The sequence below is a fragment of the Pararge aegeria genome, chromosome 2 (genome assembly GCF_905163445.1).
Source record: "Pararge aegeria chromosome 2, ilParAegt1.1, whole genome shotgun sequence".
Classification (NCBI taxonomy): domain Eukaryota; kingdom Metazoa; phylum Arthropoda; class Insecta; order Lepidoptera; family Nymphalidae; genus Pararge; species Pararge aegeria.
This window is the reverse complement of record NC_053181.1, coordinates 16,648,110-16,662,359: the sequence shown is the minus strand read 5'-3', so window position 1 is coordinate 16,662,359 and position 14,250 is coordinate 16,648,110. Positions and strand designations below refer to the sequence as shown.

The 14,250-nt window shown below is 34.3% G+C and overlaps 1 protein-coding gene and 1 pseudogene across 6 annotated transcripts in view; both read left to right on the top strand.

The window, feature by feature from the left end:
- Positions 1-14,250, top strand: part of LOC120628375 (solute carrier family 12 member 4) — a 415,818-nt gene that overhangs the window by 233,166 nt on the left and 168,402 nt on the right. The gene's annotated exons all lie outside the window — the stretch shown is intronic.
- Positions 10,079-10,156, top strand: LOC120635312 (annotated as a pseudogene).

The following is a 14,250-nucleotide window of genomic DNA, read 5'->3' as shown; positions in this document are numbered from 1 at the left end:
TTTTCAAAACAAACAACGATTTTTTGTAGCAACGGCTTTGAAAAACAATCTGCAGGTGCTCCAACATACCCCGTGCTTAGCGCTTGTTGTAACAGGCTTGTGGCAAATTTTAACATCAGGAATGAAAACCAGTTTTATATTTTAAAAAGATTTATTTGGCGTTTTCATCATAACAAACTTTACAAACACTAAAACAGACTTAGACTTACTAAGTTTTATTCTTAATCTAACAGAAGATATTATATAATAACATGTTCTTTCTTTACTTCAGCTATAAGGGATTTTAGGCTTGCAGCCATTTATGATCTTAACGACTTCAGTAATTAGACTTTCGATTCATTTAACCCATTTAGACACGATATAGAAAACTTTGACTTCTGAGTTTTATTCTTAATCTATAAGGATGATATTCAAAAATTGACAAAAAAAAAGTCCATAACCTGGCTTTATAGAAGCACCTGCACAAAACCGCTTCCTGCGCTGTTCCTGCGCTGCGTTCCTGCGCTGAGTAAGCATTACATAGTAAGTCAGGTTGAAAATTAAACGAATATTCTTTTATTATGTAGGTAAAAATGCTTGTTACTACTTGTTCCTGTTACAACTTGCCCCCCGCTCCCCTACTTGTACTTTATCTTAGGTAAATAAAATAAATGGTGTAAATATTTTAGCTTACATAATATTCACTATAGTACCGTACCTATTATTTCCGCTAATGTGTACACTTAGGTAACACAGGTACTCACGAAAGTACATAGAAAAAGAAAAAGTAATGGAAAACGAATGAATTTAACTGCAAAATACTTAACGAAAAGTCAGGTAATCAATCTTCAGCTCCATGAGTTCCTTACAGCTTACAGCTCTTCGCTTCGTCGTTTTAAAAGTTTACAATTGAAATCAGGTATTATTATTTATTTTAGAAATTCATTCTCCTAGATCTAGCAAGAAAAAAATATACAATAAATGATGAAGATTTTTTTTAATACCTTTTAATTGAAATACAATTATCAAAATGTTTGTAAAGATGTTTGAATGTGCTATTTACCCGATAGAGCATTAACTGTGCAAACAAATAACAGTGTCCTGGCTTAACAAACAAAACATACACGGATCCTACACATAACATTACTGTCTGCGGGCGGACCGAAAACCCACACAGACAATGCCATCTAATACCGATAACAGACATTAAGAACAAGTATGTTAAGTTAAATTTACATTTAACTTACGATTTTGTGCCATGTGGTAACGGCAGAATACAGTTGTCACCACCCCTCTTCTTCCTGCGGGTGTCGTACGAGGTAACTAAGGGAATATAACAGAGAGCTGGCAGCAGCGTCCTCTGTGCTACTACTACCATCTACTGCGATTACCAATCTTGCCCAGCGTGGTGATTATGGGCAAATCCTCCAGTTTGGGGAGGCCTTTAGTGGACTTTAATAGGCTGTTGATGATGAAAGATTTTAAATTAAGATTTTCATTGTCAATGAACATTATTTAAACTAGTACATACCACGATTCATGTAACTGGGTCCAATATTGACTAATCTCAAATATTACATTGGTATCTACCCGTTTAACTTAGTGCTCACTTGGTTATAATTCAATTACTTATCCTTAAGATAAGTTGGGCTCTGGCGAACTTTTGTACATCTTCTTCTAAGTACCTCATTTGTTATAGGGTTATACAACGAACGAAAAAAACAAACAGGTTTCTTGTGTAGTTTCGCAATGACTAGCGTTCGTCGCTCCCTTAACTCCGAATATTATTTCACTGGTACCTATCTAATATTTGTATTTATAAATATAAATTGTACCGTTGAAATTTTTTATTGCCGTTCTTATCAAGTCTTATTTAGACATATTTAGAATAATATAAACGCGTGGATTCTTGATAGAAAAATAAACGTAGTCATGCTTACCATCTTTAGTTTACTGTAGATACAACTCCATATTCTACAAGTTATATAACAATGAGGATTTGTAAGTTTACCTTATGTCCGTGATAATGTTGACTGGTTTATTAAATGATATCACGATCTTAAGCTATCTAATGGGAATAATTATTTTTCTACTTTAATTCTTTGCTGTTATTGTACGAATGTTTTTGAATTATGAAATTGAATTTGAAATTAGATACATATATATAATATATATATATATATATATATATATATGTATCTAATTTCAAATTCGTATTATATATATATATACATATGTGTATATTATATATATATGTGTATATATATATATGTATGATATATATATATATATATATTAATTTACTAAATTGATATTTCCTTCAGGTATAGGTAAAACACTAAGTAATAATAAATTATTATAAAAATAAATACTTTCAGGGATTATAAATTTGTATCCGATGCATGTTTGTATATGTGTGCGTTAATAAAATATAAACCTAAAAAAACGCATACGAAGCCGCAACATCTAATAAATATAGTTGTACCTAATGACCATGCATAATTGTCATTTTCGAATTACAGTATTGCAGCATAATATTTTTTTTAATAATTTTACCAATATGCACCGCAATATTTTCATTTCGATAATGTGGAACTAAGTAAATGGAACCCTTTTTTAAATAAGTTAAGAATATTTTATGAGAGACCAAATCTTTTTTAAATTATGGAGTTATATTCTCTCATGTTCATATTCTCCAAAATGTGCACAAAGGCGCGTAAAGATTACCAATCTCCTCTTTTTGGGTGGAGACCCGTGCCCTATTTTGGGTCGGTTCTGGGTTAATGATCCACCACAGGTGGGTATGTAGCTGCTATAAATTAATAAGGAAAACCACAACGGTCATTGCCACCACGGCAATGGATCCCAATTCGGATCCCATTTCCGGCGCTCTTCAATATACGGGTCTAGGCCAATGATCGTTGACCATTCACAATGCGAAGGGTGTCCAACACGTTGGCCCAGTGCGGCCACTTCACACGCCTTTGAAAACATGATGGAAAGCTTGTAGGCATGAAAGATTAATCTCGATGTTTTCCCGTTATAGTATGTGAAAATTTAATTGCCTAATTCTATCAAGCTGAAGAATTTGATTGTTTGTTTGTTTACTTGAACGCGATGATCTCAGGAACTACTAGTCCGATTTGAAATATTCTTTCGGTGTTAGGTAGCCCATTTATCGAGGAAGGCCATAGGTTATATGTCATCACGTTAAGACCAATCGGCGTAGGTATAGCACCAATGAAGAATCGGGGTATTTTTCCCTTTTAAGAGCACCCGCTGTGTGCGCTGCTTAAACGGTTAAAGCTTCGATAAAATCATCTATGATTATCTTTGAATTTCTCTCTCTCTCTCGTAAATAATAAATGCACTAACTCCTATTTGCGTGCCGGGGATCGAACTTGGTGCTGAAAGGGAGGCCGAAGCTCCAACCTCTGGGCTATCACAACTACGCTCACCGCTTTAATCAGTTTGAAACATTTCCACTACAGACAAATAAAACTTCGTTTATACAATCCGCTCGCAGTGGAATTTCAATTTCGCATATCAAACTCTGTATCGTCAAAAAGGATATAATTTACCTCGTTTTCAAGTAGCAAATCTTTTACTACCGATTTTTGACTTACAAACGTTCTGTCGAAAATCCGAGCTAAAGAATTGTAGACATATTTGTGTTTTAAATAAGTGCAAATAAGAATCATTATACTATGATGTTCAAGAATTTCTATACTCGGAAAAGGATCCTCGACTGCGAGCGAGCAAATCTTGTACTAAGGCTACAGTTATATCCTCTGTACAAGGAACAAGAAAGAGATATCCACAACTCTTATTTAGTGTGATTTTATGTTGATGCAGAAAATTTTCCAATCTACGTAAGTGGCTTCCTTAACATGCTTATACAAACAAGATGTATAATGTAAAACGTTTATTTTAGCCAAGTATAAAGGGCGCCGTGAGACAGATTATCGCGTGCGACCCCTTGCGGCCTTGCCCTGGCCCAATTCACAAGAATACTTGCCAACTTATACAATATAAAATCTATCTTCCTTTTACCCTTATTTTGTTATGTTTTGACCAAGTTGCGTTGACAAGAAGTGGAATGAATTATAAAATACCATCTAACTCATAGTCCTTTTTGAGTTAGTCGTTAGTAACTAATGCGTCAGTAGGAAAACGATCCGTATATAACATACATCATTAAATAAACTCACTCACTTTCTGTTTTCTAGCAAATACTTATGTCAATTAATGTATTTGTAATTTGTAAAGTATCTTTGTGCGAAATGTCAAGATCAGTTTTGCGATTTTGTTTTAGTAAATCCCGTATTTATGCTTTTATTTGTCTAAGATAAAAATTCGTATGTTTATCTCCAGGATGAAAGTTATCTCTGTGCCTTTTGTAAAGCATGGTGCAGAACTTAGATTCTACATAGGCAGCAAACCAAAGAACAATTCACTTATGGATATCTACATCAAAGTGAAGCGGAGCTTTGAAAAAACTGAGGATTCAATGATAACTATGCATCGAGTAAGTTTTTTTTTATTTAGATTTTATTAATAATAATAATAATTTTATTTTTATTTGGTAACTATGACCCATCTACACTATGTGTTATTGTTAGGATTATTTCAAGTATTAACTTCTATAACCTAAGCCATTGGTTTATTTAAACAGTATCAATAATGCAACGCTTTTGTTTCAAGTAAACACATAAGGGTGACATAAGATACATTATATCATGCCCGATATTATCACACCACATTTCATAACTTAGCCTTGTCGACCTATTTGTAAGGAAACGCACGAAAGAATGAAATGAAAATATTTAAAGCTGTGAGAAGTGTAGTATATTGTTATTTAAGGTTGAAGTTATTTAGAAAATGTAGAGTTTCGCTAATTACTGCAGAACATTTCTGTCTTTTACTGAGTACATTACCTTTGTATCGCTTATATAACCTAGGGTTTTACAAAGTGGGGTACACATACCTTGCCATTATCCTTTAACCCTTAACTTTAGGGGTACGACCACTGACATCTATTATACCCACTGGATACGCTGTTATCACTTTGTTTACTCTTCTAATTATAATTGACGTCATTTATGCAGTTGAAGTTGTGAAGCTGCAATACGAGTTTCCAAATAACTAAAATTTGAATTACTCAAAAAACTATGTTATTAGTTACAGAAACACTTTGGCCCTTCACAATTTGTTGAGAGACAGTGAGTCATGTGTAATAGAGGTCAGAAATAAATAAATAAATATACTACGACAATACACACATCGCCATCTAGCCCCAAACTAAACGTTTGTGTTATGGGCACTAAGATAGCTGATGAATATTTTTTTACAAGTAAAATACACATTAATACTTATAATATACAGATAAGCACCCAGACACTGAAAAACGTTCATTTTTCATTACACAATACATTTTTCAATTACAAAAACAAACAATCAATATTTTCCAGTTGTGGGAATCGAACCCACGGCCTTGGACGCAGAAAGCAGGGTCGCTGCCCACTGCGCCAACCGGCAGTCAATAGATACGATATACTGATTTTTAAGATTAAGTGACCAGCTCCTTACTAATTCTATCATCAATCAATAGCCTTTAACAGTCCACTACTGGAAATAAAGGCAATAATCAATCAATATTGTGATATGAACCTTACTTTTTCTACAGATACGTTTTCTTTAAGTATTTTTATACAGAGGTAAGCACTTAGCAACCGTCTGGGGAATTTAATAGGAGTACGTAGAACTATAAGTTTGGGGAACCGTGGTGTAGCCACAGGAAATCCGGCCATGTTTGCCAACAGATAGCAAGAGTGGATACCAACTTTCGATGTAAAACTTTGTAAAACTTGTTATCTCTATGTACTTTATTTATATGCACGCCATTTGGCCATATGGATTATTCCAAGGCATCAGGTTATGCATCTTTCAGGCCTCGAACCTTATCTTTAAATAAACTCGTTATGCAGTTTACTAGGCTACATAAAATTGCTAATTCATTAAAGGGCAATTGTATATTATTTTATAACAAATTACCAAACGAAATCTTTGAGATGTATCTCAATAAGTTCAAAGTTTATATAAAACGCAAGCTTATGGAAAAATCCTAGTATGTTGTTAAGGATTACTTAAGCGATAAAAAAGCTTGGGTGTGATTTGTTCTAACTTAATAGCTTAATACTAATTTACTGTGAGATGGTGATAACAAAAAAAAATACCCAGCTAAGTGGGCTCTTCTTAGACCAGGGCGCGTTTGGAACCCTCGTAGCTTTACGTTTAAGTTGGCGAATGAAGTTATCACCATCCCCTTACGATTATGTTAATATATATATGCATGAACGCTTCATAAGTGCCTATGTTATTTATAATAAGCGGGACATTCGACTACAAGGTACGAGAGTGGCTATCGCCAATTTAATGACTCTGGACAATTTCATCTGTCCGATCTGGGATTTGAACCCAAGACCTTGCATAAGTAAGCAAACATACGAGCATCAACAAGGCAAGATTTAGTCATTACCACAAGATTTAGTCATAACCACAACTATGGCTTTTGTAACATTCTTTACTCTTTGGAAATAAAAATTTAATGTTATTTGTTGGTAAGCGCATCACTTGGGAAAAGCTTTAGAAATTGGACCAGTTCTTGTGTTTAAATGTCCGATTACAATTGTTAGGGAAAGAATCTTGAATAGTTTCCCGGAAAAATTAAAAGTTATTTTTCAATGACATTATTTGTACGTGCTAGGGACTTAACCCAACGTGCTAGGGAAACCTAATTTTATTATTAAGACGGGACCACGACTGTTAGTTCCAACTTCCAAACATTCATTAGAATTCTGGAGTATTTAACATAATAATATATAGCTTAACAAGGGTTCCCAAGCGGAGGACTTCAGCGGAGAGAAGCTTTGTGATTAGTATTTGTATATACAAAGGAGGTTTTATCCTTTGACTTGAATCGAAAGATAGTATAATAAAACTGTTAACCTAGTTGGCTCTGGGCAAATTAGCTTTTGAGCAGCAATAATAAATATTTCAACGCAACTATGAACTATTACTATTTTTTACTACCAGTTAGCCCTTGACTGCGATCTCACCTGGTGGTAAGTGATGATGCAGTCTAAGATGTTAACCTGAGTTAACATGTTTGAGAGTATGGTGGTCATACGTTTAATCGGTTTCTATGCGAAACCGCACCAGAACACTAAATCGCTAAGCGACACGTCTAGCCACGGCCAAAGCCTCCCACCTGACCAGACCAGACAAAATTCAAAAATTATAAATTTCAAAATTGCCCCTGCCGGAAATCGAACTCGGGAGCTTCTACTTAAGATCACAGCGCCCAGCGTTGCGCCAGAGAGTTTGTCAAAACTATTACTTACTTATTACTTTTAGTACTCTTTTTTTCAACACTACATCATGAACACAAGAAAAAACAGAAACATGAAGAAAGAAATACAATACAAAAGACGGCCTTATCGCTTAACAGCGATCCACTTATCAATCCACTATTATAAAACTAGATGCTAGAGAACGTCCTTAACTCTCGTAAGGAAGATTCGTGACAAATACCTATTGGAGTTTTCAGCCAACGATCTGGACATACGTTATTATAATAGAACATGGATATTATGGCTTATTTGTTCTAGGAATTGTATTTTTTATAATAAAATTATGATTATCTAGATATCTTTGCCTTGTGGTGACGGCAGATAAAAATATATTTGTCACCCCTAATTTAACGCGGATGTCGTACGTTGGAGAGGGACAGAGGGAAGTGGACAGCAGCGTCCTGTGTGCTACTAATATCATCTACTGCGATCGCCAACCCGTCTGCCCAGCGTGGTGATTATAAGCAAACTTGGGAGAGGACTAAAGTCCATCTAAAGACTAAAGACTGTTCTTGGCTATCGAATCATTTATTGAGATTTCTTGCAAAGGTGCAGACTGTCCAAGAATTATTAATGATCAAATTTAAGAAAATTTAGAGTTTGGTAGCAGCAGGAGGGATAGATGTCTAAGACTTAATAATTGATCCTAATGATTGTTGGCGAATGAATTAAGCTTGATTTGCTATACTCCGCGAACAGCAGGAAAATCTGTATGTTGTAATTTATAATTTCTTCAATCCGTATACTCCACACCAAACCGATCCTCGGCAATGCACCCTCTAAGCACGTTTCGCTCCGAAACCGGAGCATCCTAAGGAGATGTTGACTTTACAATGAATAATCGTTAAGATCTTGCTTCTATCCAATATCGAAATTAGATACTACAATACCTAGTTTTCTATTAGTATTATTTTATTTAAAGTCGTCTGGAATAACGGTTATTCGATGTTGATATAAATTTTCTAACTCGGGTGTGTACCATCCGAAAATAATGTTGACAAAAAAACTGTCTATAAAAGCTCAGATTTAAAAAAATCGTGCGGTCACCATGAACATTTCTGAGGTAAAAAGTATGTGTAAATCCATTGTTTAATCTATCTCCATTCCAAAATTCAGTCAAATTGGTTCAGCCAAAAAAAAATTTGGCCTTATAATATTAGTATATTAAGAGTGATTTTAGCTATTTTTGTAAACATCTTCTGAATAATAAAAGGTTTTTAAATTTAGCTACATAACGTTGAAAAGAACTCGATTGGTAACACAAAGCTTCATGTTTGTTTGGAATACAGCGGTTATTTTCCTGTACTTAATATTGAATAAAACTTGAACAATCCATTAGTAGCAGAAATACCCGAGTGGAATCCATTCCGAGTGGAGTACTTGTGAATAGCAAATTATTTCGCAAATTAGACCACGTCGGCTCAACTTAGGCGGTATACAAATGAATAGGAGTTATAATTTATAATTATATAATATTGCCTCAGATATTACCTCTCAGATGAAAATAAGCATTTTGCCTAATTTCATCATAATCGTCAACATTGTCAGCCTATTTACAGCCCACTAAAGGTCACAAGTTTCCTGTTAAAATTCAAAAAAATCTAAATTCATTTATTTCAAGTAGGCCTACGTTATAAGCACTTTTGAAAGTATGTATGGCAAGAAACTCAGCTGTTGCTCTTTTCCAACATCAACATTTACAATCATTTTTCTATCTTGCGGGAGATGAGAGCGAAGCTGGCTGCTTCCAATCTACGATGTCATTATGAATCTTGAATAGTTAGAATGAGAAGGGTGTAGGAGGAGAGGTCCACCACGTGGCAAAGTGCGAATTGGTAGACTTCAAACGCTTTTAGTGATTGGATATTTTTTTCTTTTCATAGAAAAAACTCCGAAAGTCATTGTAAAATTGAAATGATCGTATTTTAGTAGTATTTAATACCGCTTCCATACATTCTTCTTCTTCGATAGTCTTCTTTGAACAAAGTTGTATTGTAAAAGCGCTTTATTCAAAGAATATAGATAGCACTGCGAATACTGTCCAAATTTACTTTGGTTAAAATATATAACCTAATACCATATACATTACTAGCTGTTGCCTGCGACTTCATCCGCGTTTGATTTTGTTTTTTAAGCATCCCGTAGAAAGAAAGTATTTCGGAGTTGTGTGGCATTCAAACAAGGTGTAGTTCTGCAGATATTTTGATGTTCTTAATATATTTTGAAGTTCTTATTTAAAAAAAAGAACTTTTTCAATAAGCGTATCTCTAAAAATACCTGTTTGATTCGGTGTAGTCCTTAAATTTATTTAACTCGTGATAATTTATAATTAAAATGTTCAATTGGAATGAATAAAAAGCATTTACAAATACCTTTGATGATAAAACTTTTTATTTAAACAAGAATAAATACTGGGATTCGATTTAACCCACTTCAATTTTCACCGGCGATTTTAGAATACAAAAGCAGTTAAGATGTAACACTCGTTGACTTTTTTTTTAGAATGGCACTGAACTCCTCCTAAACGGCTGGACCAATTTGAATGAATTTTTTGGTATGCGTTTGGGTGGCACCCTAGATGGTTAAGATTCACAAATAGTCCGACAGATGGCGCTGGGGTCGTCCGCTAGTATATATATATATATATATGAGTATATATATATATATATATATGAGTATATATATATAAGATCTTACTTCATAGGATCATTTCTATAGTATGCTCTTCACGAGACTTTTTATTGATCTTATTTGCCTCTTTGGGTTACATTATTGCCACATTCTTAAGGATCTCCTATATTTTTCAAAATAAATTATAGCTTATTTTACTTCGTGACAGTTTAGCTTTCTTATGGTGAAAAATAGTTAAAATCGTTCCAGCACTTTCGGAACCCATTGGGTAAAAAAAACAAACAAAAGAATCACTCCACTTCATAATATTAGTATAGATATATTTTAACCCTTTTATTTTTATAATAATTTACTTTTTTTCACAATAATGGAGTTTGAAAGGTTATTTTATCTCTAATCAATCTAATAAGCTTTTATGACTCTAAGTAAATAAACTGATAACAGGCTTCAAGGTAGGCAAGTAACTAAATTAGGTGCGAGCTATCTACCGATACTTATCTGATATTTTGTGCTCCCTATTTCCCTCGCTGATCGATAATTTAACACCATTAGTATATATGTCAAGATACGGTGCTCGATAGGTTTGGCTGACGCCGAAAAAGTCATCATCATCATCATCATATTGACCCAATGAGAAGGGGCTAAGGCCGTAGTCCACCACGCTGGCCCAGTGGGGATTGGTGGACACCACATCCCTTGAGAACATTATATAGAACTCTCAGGCATGCAGGTTTCCTCACGACGTATCGTTCGCCGTGGAAGCAAGTGATATTTTTTTATTTACTAAAATAGCAAATAACTTAGAAAAGTTAGAGGTGAACTCGGCCCCCCGAACGTGAAGTGAGCTCCTATCCATTGCGCTATCACACCTTCAAATAGCGGAAAAAGTAGTATCATCAATTTTGATACTAGCGGTTGCCCGCGTTCTTATTCCGCGTTTATTACGGTCTACAAGTACCGTGGAAACCTTTGTTTTGAAGGGATAATTTATTTTATTGGTTATCTTATTGGTTATAATGACAGTAAGGGTACTATGAAAATTAAGCTTAATTTGCTATACTCCGCGAACAGCAGCAGAATCTGTATGGTGTAATTTACGCAGGTTTCGCACGTTTCGCTCCGAAACCGGAGCATCCTCAGGAGATGTTGATCTTAACAATTATTCATTGTAAAGTCAGATTCTCCTGCCTTTCGCTGAGTATAGCAAATTAAGCTTAATTTTCATAACATATAATGGATTTCCGCAAAGTAGCGCCTGCCTCTATCCAAAAACAAACTTCAATAAATGTGTACATTTACGAGGTAGTGGTATCACGTAATGTCAAGACAGTCCTTCATATAGTATGTCAATGTCAAATAAAACATCGACCATGGTACGGTCAGGGCCGTCCACTTGTAGATAGTGAACAACGCTGATCAACGAAACTTCAGAATTGTTAATAAAGGGAAACGTTGGGGGGTAAAGTCTGGCCGTAATTTTGGAAGGTAATTCTTAATTTAATGTGAAACCGTTTTATACCTGAAATGTACTTTACAAAATTGTCAGATACATTTTCGAAACTCGTTAAATTTTAGATGTTTGTATACGAGGATAATAGACTTTAATTCTTTATTCCGTTTTACTGCATTAATATTAATTGTAAGAAGAGCTTCGATACTAAAAGAGTACTTGACGCAGTGGTGAGCGCTGTGGTGGTGTGTGGTGAGACAATTTAGAAGTAAATAAATCTGAATTTGCTTTGGTGGAAGGCTTTGGCCGTGGCTAGTTACCACCATACATATAACAAACAACGAATGGAAATTCTACAACATTATTTTCTAGGAAAATAAAAGCCAGGACTACTAATAGAAAAAATACACATCAAACTGAAATACGAGGGTGTACTACTACACTTGGGAGTACAACATAAAGTGTACTCCTATAAATGTTACAAGAAGGTACAACTAAATGCCGTCCGACAAACTTCGTATTCGAAGTTAATACTAAGATTGAGTTACCTACGTTGAGTTTAGTTTGCAGACCAGCGTTATTTAATTAGTTGCTCAAGTAATTTCGCTATGCTGTCAGCTGTCAGCTTCTATTTTACTTTTATTGTTTGAAATGGTTCTGTAGAATAATGTTTTAATAATATTTTTAATACTTATGTACTTTGAACGTTTAAATCGAAAACATTGGCAAAGCGAAACAAAAGTACACTTGCCATAACTTAACAATACCCTGCGTAAACTGGTTACACTGCATTTGTATTTCAGAAACTACTGAAAAAAATAATAATCTTCATCAATGGATAGCAATTTTGAAATTCTGTATTAAACAATTAACGAACCAATAAAAATAATTTACAGCCTTAAGCGATATAGACATAATTTGTCATTCAGATAGAAGCCGAAAAAATAGAGACCTTAGCAGTTGCTATTCTTATCCGAAATCAAATGTTATTTGGCAATATTAAGTATTTGCATAACGTCCCCGCAACAGAAAACGTTAAGTCGGTCAAAGCCAAAAACTTGCATGTCAGGAGACATCTAGAGAGTCTAAGGCAGTCACTGGATACTAGTCTGGATACTCTGGAAGAAATCCAGCAGTGGACGTCCATCAGTTAAAATACACATTGTATCGAAACGAGTATATCTGATAAAATAACGTCATTCGTAGCTCTTGTGAATGTCAAACGATTAAAACGTAGGGCTACCCTTAAAAGGAAATTACCGACATTTTCATTACGACGGCCGCCTTTTATAAAAGGCATCGCAAAGTTTTAAAGGAAATAATTCAGAGATTCTTCGGACCATAATATTTTAATAGAATAATTATTACAATATAATGAAATTCACAAACCAGGGCTGCTCCCTCCCGTTCCTACCCGGGATTCTATGGCTTGTAACAAAATGGACCATTATTTAACAATCTTTAACCTACGAAGCCTACGGACATAAAATTGTAATTTGACAATTTAAGTAGGGTCAATGACTGTACTAGATCAGGTCTGTAATGTAACCAGATTTCTTTACCGAAATTTGTTAAGGATTTTTCTATAATATGCCCGATGCATTGCGAGTGTATATTACATTCATAGCGTTGACAGTACACTTAGTGACATTAATGCAATTAATAAAACATACAACGAACTGTTTGCACAAAGGGTGCGGCCTAAATGCACCACCCCGATCGCAATGACGTCAGCAACGTATAACGTTTTACAACAAAGTTAGAGCGTTGAAATGGTTGGACCACTTTTATTTCATTTTTACAGTTTTGTCCGCGAATCTACCTGAAAATATAAATTTGACACAGTTTTTTCAATCCTAGGGCCATTTTTTCATTTAGATCTTGCGTCTGGCTCAACTTTAAATTTTTCACATTAGGAATTATTATTATTTATTATTGTTAATCTAATGAACATATAAACACAGCATACCTACCCTAGGTATGATGTGTTCATATATTCTTCATATAAATATTAGTTGCGTTTTTTACTTTTTTTAACAAAAAACTTTTTGATGTAACTCATCGCATGCCATGTCTAACCCCGTTCATCGAATAAAAACCGTATCCAACTTTACGTGTTCGTTGTTTTGTTATTGGCCGTTTTATGGGGTTGGTGGTGGCACAGTGGTGGCGTACCACCAAGCCCGCTTCGACGTGCGTCGAGCTTTCGCGAAAAACAACGTCACGGAATAATATTGACGAGTGAACGTTTACGTAATAGGCAATAAGACATGATGGCTTATTTAGTTTATAAATATTTAAAAATAGTGACACCTTAAGAATAATTCAGTTAAAAAACATAGTGCTACGGAAGAAAGGCAAATGATGTGGTTTTTTTAAGCAGTTGATTAAATATTGTTGTGCATTTACTAGTAGTGAAAAGGCGCTGATTTTACTAAGAAATAAATTGAATTTTTGAAAAGGATATTATTTTATTTAAAAAAATTTGCAAATAGATGTTAACTTACGGTTGAAAACCTGTGAAAAGTGTGACTAACTGATGTGAAAAATTTGTTAAGATACAAAATAAATTTGCGAAATAACATTAGGGTTACATAATTTTAACTTTCTCTAGTATCACAAAACTTATATTGAATACGTTTCTAGTTTCATATTTAAATATAAAAGAGAAAACCAGATATTTTTTTTTATAATCGAAACTCGATTATAGTATAATGCGGAAATATTTATTAAAAGTAAATCTAAATTGAATCCTTACTAAAATATTATCATTTATTT